General features: G+C 34.9%; 1 pseudogene; it reads right to left on the reverse strand.

Moving 5' to 3' along the window:
* Nucleotides 1-2,202: 2,202 nt before the first annotated feature.
* LOC149136618 (uncharacterized) lies at nt 2,203-2,948 on the reverse strand (annotated as a pseudogene).
* Nucleotides 2,949-8,920: the final 5,972 nt, after the last annotated feature.

Here is an 8,920-nt window from a genome sequence, read left to right on the forward strand (position 1 = left end):
GTATGGTAGTCTGTCGTAACCTTAATACTCTGGTGGATGGAGTTACGATTTCACATCAAAAATCTTGCAAAACAAATATATATATATATATATATATATATATATATATATATATATATATATATGTTTGTGTGTGTAAATATGTGTTGTGCAAACATGCTCTCTTAAAGATAGCTTTAATATGATATGTTGCAATTATGGTCATAGGCTAAATATGCTTTCTTTCTCAATTAAAGGTTCTCTTATGATATCCACCTCTATGTTAGACCTACTGAGGAGGTTATCAAAGTCCAGCATATATGTTGATCTTTTTCAAATATCTTATTTTCCAGTGTTCCTCTCTATCTATTATTTTGAACTTATTCCACAACTATTAGTAACTCCCCTTTTCTCTCCACAAATGACCAACTATGCTGGATTTTTCTGTCTCCCTGTATATTACAGCATTACAATGTTCCTCTTCTTTACTTTTAGTGAGTTGCTGGTCTTGTCTTTATATTCACTGCAAAAACTGCCTTATAGACATTGCATCTATAGATGACATCTTTTCTAAGATAGTATCCTGTTAGGTAGACATTGATAGTGTTTCTTCAATCACAGTTATCTACATTATTATTCCTATTCTTAAGATTATTTTTAATATTACAGGAATTGTTATTATTAGTATTATCATACTTTATTTTTGCTTTAATTTATACAAGCTGCGCCCAAATCCAAATCAGCAATTATTCACTCTTCAAGTTCTGTGAGATCAACTTTATTTATTTCCACTAAGTTGTTGGTAATTTCATTAACATGTTCCTCTACAATGGTTTGATCTCTGGGGCAGGGGATGTATTTAAGTTTTATTATGTAAGCCATGCTATCTACTTCTTCCTGTGAAAATGTTTCTGCTTTGGCTCTAACATCATATATCATGTGTGTGTGTGTGTGTGTGCACGTGTGCATATGTGTTTGTGTGTGTGTGTGTGTGCATGCATGTGTGTGTGTGTGTGCATGTGTGTGTGTGTGTGTGTGCATGCATATGTGTGTGTGTGAAGGCACATGACTAAGTGGTTAAGGTATTTAGACCATGATCATAAGGTCATGAGTTCAATTCTCAGCGACATGTGTCCTTGAGTAAGTTATTTTATCGCACGTTGCTCCAGTCCACTCAGTTGGCAAAAATTAGTACCTGTATTTCAAAAGGCTTAAGAATTTAGGAACCTCGAGAGATGTGAACTAATTCATTTTTACAGTAGAGTGCAGACTAGATAATAATGTTTTAAAAAACTCCTTAGGATAGAGAAAGTAGAAAGTTTCCTGTAGGACACAAACCCACATCTTCTGAAGGCATAACAGACATTCTACCACTGGACAAAAGCAAACCTTCAAATTTCACTATTCATTTTAGAAACTTTGTTTTTATCAGCAACAATTGCATGTTGTTTACTTCATTATAATTTAGAAACTTAGAGATGAGAAATAATTTGTTTTGTAATGGTCAAACATGATATAGTTAAAGCTATGTTTCAAATTTTTTTTGAAATATAACTTCATATTTATATATCATGTATGTATGTATGTATACTGTTGTGCCTGTAATTCAAAGGGTCAGCCTTGTCACACTGTGTCACGCTGAATATCCCCGAGAACTATGTTAAGGGTACATGTGTCTGTGGAGTGCTCAGCCACTTGCACGTTAATTTCACGAGCAGGCTGTTCCGTTGATCGGATCAACTGGAACCCTCGACATCGTAAGCGACGGAGTGCCATCATGTATGTATATATGTGTATATTTGCATGTACCCTTTCACTAGAAAAAGTCAAGAGTTACCTTCTATGAGGTTCGGCTGAAAAGTTCAAAGGCTGACCATGACACTTTCATGGAATGTGACCAAATGAGGTTTGTTTTCAACATCATCTCCCTTGCAGTTCACATACTTCTTCCATTGGTGTTGCAGTGCTTCAATCCCATTGGAGAAGCTTTCATTCTATTGATCCAAAATATCATCAATGGCAGATATGATGTCATCATCACAGCAATACTGGTTCCCAACCAAACATTTTTCCATGTTGGGAACAGCTGATTGTCAGATGGGGCCAAATCAGGAGAACTGGGAGGGTGACCAACCAGCTGAAAGCCTCAGTCATACACAGCAGCCATTGAAAGCAAAGACATGTATGCTGGAGCATTGTTCTGTTGTAACAAGACATTTTCTGTCAGTTTTCTTGAGTGTTTGGTCTTGATAGCCTTTCGTAACTGCCTCAGCAAGTTGGTATTGAACTCTCCATTGATGGAGTGACCCTTTTGGAGAAACTCAATAAACTTAATGCATTTTGATCCCAAAAAGCTGAGGCCATCACCTTCCCTGCTGATGAAATGACTTTGGCCTTTTTGTAGTGGGTGAGGAGGGGGTGCTTCCACTGCATGGATTGTCTCTTTGTCTCTGGTTCAAAGTGATGAAGTCAAGCCAACATTCATTCAGGATTAGGAAATATTCAAGGAAACCACCTGAATCTGCCTCAAACTATGTCAGATTTTCCTGTCATGTGATCAGCTTGGTGTACTCTTGATCAGGTGTCCGATGTAGCACCCATCGAGTAGAAACTTCCATCATGTCAAGTTCGTTGTGCAGAAGAATATTCTCAACTCTCTTATGGGATATACTAATAGCATTGGCTATTTGATTTATAGTCAATTGCCATCACCATATGGTGAACCATGTGGTATAATCCATCACCATGTGGTGAATACGATCAATGTTTCCCCAGTTATTGGCTGTTGGAAGATGTCCAGACATTGAGTTATCTTCAACACTTTCTGTTAACCTCCTAAATTCAGCTGCCCACTTTTGCATTAGGGCATCATCCCCTAATGTAGCAACCATGTCAATATGAATGTCATTGGGCGGCAGATCTTTTTTTAACAGGTACTTGATAATACCACGATGTCAAATTTTATTCATTTTTAAGAGAAGTCGCTACTAGTTCCTTTGAAAGTATTCTTTGAACATTGAGATGTCAGTTTACCTGGAGAGAAACAATGCAGTTATTAATAAGAAGGGTTGAAGTAAATGCATGTAAGATTTCACTGCTCTAGCATCACTCTTTCATTGTCAGCCTATATGTGTATGTGTGTGTGTGTATATATCTATAGAGACAGACAGACAGACAGACAGATAGAGAGAGAGAGAGAGAGAGAGACAGACAGACAGACAGACAGACAGACAGAGACACAGACACAGACAGACAGAGACACAGACAGATAAATACATACATATGTATATTTGTTATGTATGTCTATCCATGTAGGTATGTATATGTGTCTGTATACATTAATTTATTATACATTTTTCATCTTTCTCTTTTCCATATTTTATTTTGTCATAATTGTTTCCCATGTTTTGTTTTATCACTCATTCTATATTTTTCATAATTTTAAATATTTTGATTTCAGTTGCTGATAAAATAATAGATATTTATTGTATCTGTTATGGTAAAATATTAGCATATGTCCAATAGTTATTTAATTAATTCTTTTTAAATACAAATCATATACACACACACACACACACACACACACACACACACACACACACACATACGAGGTGGCATCAAAAAATTTCCAGACGAGTTTTGTAGTACGTCAACAGATGGCAGCACATGGTTGCATGCACAGTGAGAGCTAGCAATGGCCTTCGTGAGGCAGGGTACCAAGTGACATCACTGTGTTTACTTTCAAGTTGTGAAATTTGTGTTTTTATGATCATGTATATGATGTAGTCGGTGATTTTGTCATGGGCCAGAACAAAGAGCCAACATGAAATTTTGTGTTAAACTTGGGAAGTCTACTACAGAGACTTTGAGCATGCTTCAGTATGCTTATGGTGATGAGGCAATGAGTTGTATGCAATGTTTCAAGTGACATGGGTGCTTCAAAAGCAGGAGAACATCCTTGGAAGATGACGAACAATCTGGAAGACCTGCCACAAGCGTCACTCCCAGAAATGTGGTATTGTGCATTGAGAATTCATCCTCCAGGGCCAGACTATCAATTTAGAGTTGTATTGTGATGTTTTGAAACCTCTGAAGGAGGACATTTGGTGAAAGTGACTGAATCTGTGAAGCATGAAGAATTGGATTCTTGATGATGACAATGCATCCTGTTACTGAATTCTCCTCACTTGTAACTTTCTCGCAAAGAACAATGTGGTATCACTTCCACACTCACCCTATTCACCAGATTTAGCACCTGCAGACTTCCATCTCTTCCCCAAGATGAAAACGTAGCTCAAAGGTTGCTGTTTTAACACCATTGTTGAGAACCAGAGTGAATTGCAGAATGTCCTCGACTTGTCTACAGAAAATTACTTCTAGGTCAAATTCCAAAAGTGGGATCAGTGTATTGCTACATAAGATATTTCGAAGGGAGTCCGGGAACACCTCATGTGTGTATGTGTGTGTGTGTGTGTGTGTTTTATTTAGTGCAGTTTGTCACAAGGCTTTGATCTGTTTTGGAAGACATTTGTCCAAGATGCTATGCTGGGAAACTGAACCTGAAACCAGAGGGTTCTGAAGTGAACTTCTTAATATACCTGTGTCAAAGTAATATGCTATTGTATTACATCAACCATATATGAGTATTCAACTCTCTTGATGAAACAGGTTCCAACCAGCAAGCTATTACTGTGTGCAAAACTTTCAAATGTATTTATCAATTTATATCAGCAGATATAATCAAAACATTTATGCCACATCACAGCAGTTTGAAATTTGTACCCTTCTTTCTATTACAAATAGAATAAAAGTTTACTTAATGACTTTTTGAACGTCATACCAGAAAGGGATGTTAATATATCATTACATGGCAAAATGCAAGCATGAAAAGTCATATTCTTAAGATTATAAACCTGGAAAAGTACAGGACAAGTTATTACACCTGTAAAAGTATAGGACAAGCTATTACTTCTAGTAAAGTAAAGAATAAGAAACTCCTTACTTAAAATATTGCAGCATAGAATGCCAGTTCTTCTAATTTATCACTCTTTACAGTTCTCATCTTTTAAATTTATTGTACAAAACTTTTCAGCTGATTTGTAAGTTTGTCTAATTAGTCACTTTTTTTCTGTATTTAAGGTAGTAAGTTAGCCAAATTTTACTTAAATAAGTATAGTATTATTTGTAAACTATAATAAAATAAGTTTTAATATTCAAATTTTAATTTTAGCTGCAATATTTTAAGTAAAAAGTTTCTTATTCTTTACTTTACTAGAAGTAATAGCTTGTCCTATACTTTTACAGGTGTAATAACTTGTCCTGTACTTTTCCATGTTTATAATCTTAAGAATATGACTTTTCATGCTCGCATTTTTCCATGTAATCCATGATTTTTCCAGGCATTGCTGTTATAAGATAATTAATAATGTGTCAATTAACAATTTAAGATTTTACCTTATAAACTACTGAAAGATAATATTTCAATTTTTCCATGTAAGTGATGATAATATTTCAATTTTTTTCGTGTTTAATTTAAATATATGTTGTGATTGAATTATTTGATATTACCCATCCACACCAAATTAATGGCTGGAATTTTTACCATGTTGTTGCTTGCACCATGGCTGACCAAAAGTTACAAACAACAAGACCCCAAAACCATCAGTTACTAGGCTCACCTTAAGTAACCTGATTTTGCAATATTAGGAGGCCATAGGAATTCATTCAACGAAAAAAAAATTTCCAATGATTTCGGGATTGTGTGTGTGGGGGGAGGAACCCCACTTCATTTTTTTCGAACCAAAATAAGGGATTTTCAGCATATTAGGAGGCCAGGGTACTTGATTCCATGCAAAAAATCCAATTTTTTTCGTAGTGAAAATCATGCACGTGTTAATATAGAAATTGACCATAATGTTGTTGTTATTTAGCCTCAAATAAACCCTGATACTGCAAACGTATCACCAAAGACATTCCAGCCTTCAGAAAACCGTCTTTCTCGGGATAATCTTGGACATTACATACAATGGGCGTGTGATTTAGGTAGGGGATACTTTGGCTGCTATTTTGAGCATGTCGAGCGACTAAGTAGAGGCTCTTTCATTGGTTTGATTGCGGGATGAGATTTCTTTTACACATATATGTAATTTGTATATATATATCATTGGCAGAAGTTAGAGAATAAGTCAAAAGCTGAGAGTTTCATGTATTGGCACTTATCAAACACAAATTTGTCCATTGTCACTCTGTAACTTGTGGCGAAATAACTTCTAAAATATAAAATTTTGTCAGAAACGTTAAGAGTAAACCCTGTTCTATGTGACACATTCTAACAGTATTGGAAGTTTGAAAGTGTTTAGTTAAAAAAAATGAATTAAATAATCTGTATGTCTAATTGAATAGATCCGAAATGGATGAAAGGCAAAGTCGATCACAGCAGAATTTGAACTTAGAATGTAAAGACAGACGAAATACCGCTCCTAGAATACTAAATTTTGTCAAAAACGTTAAGAATAAACCCTGTTATATGTGACATATTCTACCAGTATCTGAAGTTTGAAAGTGTTTAGCTAAAAGAAATGAATTAAATAATCTGTACGTCAAAGTCGACCTCGGCGAAATTTGAACCCCAAAACATTAAGACAGACAAAATGCCATTAAGCATTTCACCTGGTGCACTAACGGTCCTGCTAGCTTGCCACCTTAGACAGTAAGCATTCATTTTAGAACTATATTCTTTATTCTTATTGCTTAAGTGTTACTCCCCTACTTCCTTACTTACTGATATGAAATTTCGTAACATTTTACCTCATAACTCTTTTTCTACTAATTTTTGTTCAATGCAACTAGCAATTCTGAATTCCTCATGCATTTTTCTATCATTTAAGCCTAAGAAAGGTATACTTTTAATTTAAAATTTTAAAATTTATGTTAATTGAAGATGAATATCTGCTTTACTGCCCTCTTTGAGGTTGCAGATATTTTGATGTAACTTTTTTCTTCTGAACCAAATCTCAAACTATTTGTGCCAAAGTGTAACTGAGGAGGTGTCCTCTTTAAAACTATTAACAGTTTGCAATTTAGTCGAGAATTGAATTAGTGGTGAAGCTTGGAAGCTGCTGTGATTGATGAAATGGTGGACTTAATATATTCAACCACTACCGTGGTTGAATGATTAACCAGTTGATCTGATGGTTTATTTTAAGTCATGGGTGTTGCACTGTATTCTGAACAAAAGCAATTATCTCTCAGCAGTTCAGTTCATTTTGTTATTTTATGTTCTCATGACTTGTGTATGCTTTAAGAATATTGTACATTCAATGAATATCTCCTTAGTAGCATTTCTGAGTTGAGAGCCTCCAAAAAGTGATAGTGGTTTAGCATCTGATGTTCTTATCTAAGGGGAAGACATTACTAATTTAACTTTGTGAAATACTGGATAATAAACTCCAGTATTGTCTTTAAAATCTTGCATATTGCCTGTAAAAAACAAGAACCATTTATAGGAATGTATTATGAAAAATCTTCCTCAGCTGTTTTCCTTGAATGTTTTGAGCTCTCACTATTTATCAACTGAAAACACAAGTTACAAATAACTCAAACTTTGAAAGGAAATTATAAATGAAATTATAGGTGCAAAGAAATATTTCCCATTTTACATGAAAATTTAAAAATTTTGTTGAAAATGTTTATTAATTCTAATGTTGATTATATTGAGGCCTGAGGTCAACTTTTCTTGGAAGTAATATAATTAGGTAACCAATTGCAGCCCACCTTCTGGTAATAACAATTAACTTTCTCCAACTGATTTCTTATTCAAATTTCCAATGGCTGAGGATTAGCACCACGCTTTGAAACTTAAAGTATCAAGGAATTTGAATCAAACTGTTTTCACCCACCCACCTACCTACTTACCTACCTACCCACCTACCTACATACCTACCTACCTACCTACCTACCTACATACATACATACATACATACATACATACATACATACATATATATAAAGTTTGATTGTCATTCAAGTATAGTGAAGCATATATCATAGTTCACTACAATCTATAAAAGTACCCTGTTGGATCTCTACTGACAGTTAGTTTTCATTTAGTACATGATGAGTAAGTCTAGCAGAGCCCAAAATAAAGTGGACTTAACATAGTCTAAAAGAGTATCAATATTATATGACATTAATAATAGTATAGTGATTGATGTGAACTCTTGTTGGGGTTGTAGGGACATTATCATGCCATGTGGTGTGTTTTGGGCATTTAAACCTGGAAAACCCAACACGTTCAACTCTTCCAGAAAGACAGAAAATAGTCTCTCTTTCTCAAGTATTGATATTTTATCTACCAAAAAAGGGATGAAAGGTAAAGCTAACTTGATGGTATTTAAACTCAAATTACAGAGGCAGAATGAATACTGTCAGCCCAAACAACTTGACCAGTTTTCCAACTCACAGTAAGTATTGTACCAAAGCTTATATAGAAAATAGAGCATTATCAAAATTGCTAAGAGTTCTAACTATTGCCAGTCTAGTGAAGAAATGAAATTCATCAATATTATTTTTAATAAGATAGATATCTATCAGTAAGTACTTTTAAATCTGAATTGAAATGAATTTGAACAACTTTATCAGTAGCAAAGATGAAAAGTACACTCCTTAGAAAATACAATGAATTTCCAGTGGCTATGTAGTAAGAAGCTTGCTTCCCACCACATGATTCTGGGTTCCGTCCCACTGTGTGGCACCTTGGGCAAATATCTTTAGGTATAGCCTCAGACCAACCAAAGCTTTGTGAGTGGATTTGGTAGATGGAAACTGAAAGAAACCCATCATATATCGAACCAAGTTTGACGACTGGCACCCATGCCAACCTTCCTTCATTGGACACTAAACTCTGCTTGCGAAGACCTGTTGGGGCAAGTGAAATCAAAAT

This window comes from Octopus bimaculoides, chromosome 3, assembly GCF_046866305.1.
Source record: "Octopus bimaculoides isolate indiv1 chromosome 3, ASM4686630v1, whole genome shotgun sequence".
In the NCBI taxonomy this organism is placed as follows: domain Eukaryota; kingdom Metazoa; phylum Mollusca; class Cephalopoda; order Octopoda; family Octopodidae; genus Octopus; species Octopus bimaculoides.